The sequence below is a fragment of the Pleurodeles waltl genome, chromosome 3_1, assembly GCF_031143425.1.
Source record: "Pleurodeles waltl isolate 20211129_DDA chromosome 3_1, aPleWal1.hap1.20221129, whole genome shotgun sequence".
NCBI lineage: Eukaryota > Metazoa > Chordata > Amphibia > Caudata > Salamandridae > Pleurodeles > Pleurodeles waltl.
In genome coordinates, this window is record NC_090440.1 from 669,688,201 (window position 1) to 669,692,599 (window position 4,399).

Below are 4,399 nucleotides of genomic sequence, written 5' to 3' on the forward strand. Positions count from 1 at the left end.
AAACATCTGTGTGTGTCTAAGTGTACACAGTACATCAATTTTGTGCTTGAATTATTTGTGTTATGTCTAGTTTTTGATTTTTAAACACTTAAGTGTGGGTGTTGGCCACTAGCTGATGCCTGCACTACCTCCCCAGTGATTCTGTCGTCGATTGGTCGACACTTGTAAAGCATATAAAGGCCCGACTTAGTGCAGAGCACCAGAGGGATTCCTTTATTATATTGTAAGCTCGGACTGCTTGGGAAGAGCTCCCCGAGCAGCCTGATACTTTTTTTGCCTTTAGTGTAATGATGATCAGTGGGCAGGGAGTGCTGACATCATTTCACTAAAGTGAAAGTAAAACGAGCCAATGGGCTCATTTTACATTTGCTGCATTAGTGCTCAGGGGGCATATCTCAGCCCCCCGAGCACTGAGTGGGGTGGAAGAGGCATTGTTGGAAGGGGAGAATCTCCTCTTTCCAATGGTATCTCTGCCAGTGGATTCCAGCTTGGGGCTCGCCATAGGAGAGTGATACACAAGCAGGGATCCACCTACTAGACACCAGGGATTTGGGGGTAGTGGCCCCCTGGGTCCTGGGTAAGGGCTTTTTCTCCCCCCAACTTCATATTATACCATTCTTTCAGCCCCCGTGGATTAATGGGGGTAATTGTCCACAATCTGCCCCTCATGGGGATGGGGGCGCAGAAAGCCCACTAGACACTAGAGCTTGATTGTAACAAAAATATAGTAGTGGAGGTTGCCCATTATGGGCATAGTCATGCCCCCACCGCCAAACAAAATATGCTGGCAGTCTTTCCGCCCCTCACCCCTCGTGGAGCAGATGGGGGTGAGTACCCCAATCTGCACCCTCCCTTCCCCGGGTCGGGCAGAAAGCCCACTAGACACTAGGGACATATAGAAGTATATCGAGGTGAGGGCTGCCCATCATGGGCATTGCCGTGCCCTCATCCCACAAAAAATATGCTGGCACTCTTTCTGCCCCCTCGGGGGCAGATGGGGTGGTTACCCCCAATCTGCTTCCCCAGGTGGGCAGAAACCCCACTAGACACCAGTGACATATAAAAAAAAAAATATAGGGATGGGGGCTGCCCACCCTGGGCTTGGCCATGCCCCCTTCTGGGAGTAAATGGGGATTATTACCCCAATCTGCTCCAATTGGTAGGAAGAAAGCCCACTAGACACCAGGGACTGCATTTATGCCATAATTGTTTGGGGTGGGGATGGCCTTCTTGGTGATGGGCCTGTGCTCCCCCCCCCACCCTGCGGCCCAATAGACTTTTTCCTCCCAGGGGGTTGAAAGCCCACTGAACACCAGTGATGTCAAAACAGCACCAAAACAAACAAAAGGAGGGGAGACTGACTACCCTGGAACCAAGGCATACATTCATCCCAGAAGAGGCTATTGTGTCTTTCTGCCACCCCCCTGGGGGGCAGATAGGTTTGTCCCAGTTGGGGAGGTTGCTCCAAATCTGCCCCTTGGGGTGAGGGGGTTAGAAAGTTCATCTGGCACCAAGGATTTTGCCTTTTTGGCCAAAAAGTGGTGTGGGTGTTGCATTCTGGCATTGTCCACACCCCCACTCCAGAAGGGACAACCCAGTCTTTTTGCCCACCAAGCCCCCCGGGGCAGACAGGAGACAGGAGGTTCCCCCACAACTGGTCTTGGGGAGGGGTGATCACAGAGCCCACTGTTTGGCAGAAATACATTTTTTAATAATATATTGGGATGGGTCTGTCCCATCCTACCATCAGGCCCACCCTCACCCCTGAAGCATGAGTCTTTCTGCTTGTCTGCAGACTAATTAATCCCACCACAATGGCAAGCAAGAGGCCATTTGATTCTGTTAGGTGTTGGTTTTATATATGGGCCAAGAGAGTGTGGCTAACTCCCAATATCGTCCAATTTTCAATGGTGAATGGCTTCACTTTTTGTGATTGGGTATGTTGCCTCCTGGGAAAACCTACCAGACCAAGACAGCACTAAAAACTAGACACCCGGGTAAGTCCAGGGTGGTGTGCTTCGCATGAATCCCACCTTATTTTCTTAACCACAATGGCCTGCAAACCTCAATCTTAGACTAAAGCACACATTTCCTCACATTACTGTGTGGTAAACATCTAGAATCTGTGGGAAGCCACAAATGTCCTACCACCCTCAGTTCACACACTTGTGTCGATGGTCCAAGGAACCAGGACACATAAGGCCCTAAAGTGCTGCGTGGAGAGATCAGTGATAGGGGTAGCTGCAGGATTTGGGGCCATGCTCAGGTGACATTCATGGGAACCTACCAACAGTAGACATTTTTTTAAACTTTAGACAACCAGTGGATTCTAGGGTGTTGTGCTTTGCATGGAACCCACAAGGTGTTTTCACCCACAATGCCCTGCAGCCCTCAAGCTTTGCCTGAAATCATACATTTTCCTTGTTTCTGGGGTGGAAGCTTCCACAATATGCAGAAATCCACAATATTCCTACCCCTCCAAACCGAGGTCAATAGGAGATGGACCTCATGGGATCCAAGCAAGGCACATCACCCTGTAATTCCATGGTTGTCTAATTTTTAAAAATGTCTGTGGTTCATAGGTGGCACTACAGCCTGGCCCTGTATACTGCAGCTATCCCGGTTGTTTATCTTTAAATGTAGCGCTTTAGGGCATTTTAGTGTCACAGCATAAGTGGGAACTCAAGGCAGTAGGAAATATGTGGCTGCCGCAGATTTCATAACTTCCCGTCACAGAAATGTGAGGTAAAATTGTGTTTTTAACAAGTTTGAAGTTGGCAAGAGCTTCTACCTAAAATTATCAAATGAGAGCCTCCCGTCATGCACCTGTATATTCCCCTGGTTGTCTAGTTGTCAAAAATGTACCGGGTCACAAGGTTTCCCTTGGTGCCAGCTGAGCTAGAGTCCAAAATTCACAGCTACCTACTTTGCAGTTTGAGTGGAAAAATGTGATGTATCCATGTTGCGTTTTGGGCTGTTTCCTATTGTTTGTACCAGGCCAACCAAACAATGTACTCTGCAACACAGCACTCTCTGCCACTGAACTTTATGCCACTTTACTCTGCCCTACCCTACCCAATCCAGGCTATTCCACTCAATGCCACGGCACTCTATGGCACTGTACTCTACTCCGCACCACTCTATGCTACTCTACACCACTCTATGCCATTGCACTCTATGCCGCTCAACTTTACTCTGCACTCTACGCCACTGCACTTTATGCCACTTGACTCTACTCTGCCCCACTGCTCTCTGCATCATTCAACTTTACACCACTCTGAACCACTCTATGCCACTGCACTCTACACCTCTCTGCGCCTCTCTACTCTGCACCACTCCACTGTGCACCACTGCACTCTATGCACCACTCTAATCTATGCCACTTCATTCTACGATGCTGCATTGTATAGCACTGAATTCAATGCCACTGCAGTCAATGTCACTGCACTCTATGCCACTGTACTCTGCAACACTCTGTGCTAAGGCAGTCTACACCAGTCAACTCTATGCTTCTCCATTGTATGCCACTCTATGTGAGTCCGCACCATGCCATTCTGATACATGACACTCTCTGCCACTCCATTGTACAACACTTTATACCACTCTTCGCCATTCCACTCTACGGCACTCCACGTAACTCTCCTCTATGCCACTAGAACAGGAGCCACGTTGGTGTTCAAAATGGCTAAAACACATTGGCAAAGCCAATATCTCTTGCATAGGAAAGACCTATTGGCTTCGCCAATGCTTTTTATACCATCACAGACCAGCTTCAGGAGGGAGACTCTCAATTTTTTAAGCCTGATGGCTTTATTTTAGCTGTCTGCTTCCTAAAATTGATTCTTTTACAATAGAAGTAAATGGGAAATATATATCCCCCGATTTTTTTCAAAACCACCCGCTTTTCTGTTCTAGAATGTCGGCATGTATGCCATCGTGACCAGTATTTTAATGCATACATGCCAACAGACCCCATTCCAGCAGGAGATACTCGATTTTTTAATCCAGAAATTCCTTTATTTAGAAGTCGCCCATCAGAAATTGCCACAGTTTCAATATAAGTTATTGGGGGAACTAAATTCCCCTGATTGTCATGTACGTTCTGGCAGGTCAGCCCTAATTGGTTCAACTACCATGGCGTCCATGGCTGCGACATTTGTTGGGTCCTTTGAATTACAACTAGCGCTCTAGTACTTCGTTGGAACATTGTGCGTTATGAGTTTGTAGTCCTTTGTCTATCTTGCTGCTTCTTTCGTTGCCAAACGTTTTTCTCTGGTTCGCCTATACTCTTAATTTCGAATAAGCGACCATGTAAATCAGGCATGTACAGTTCGACAGTAGGAATACGCATCAGGGCAGGTAAAGGACAGTTGAAGAAATGCGATACACACAGGCGAGT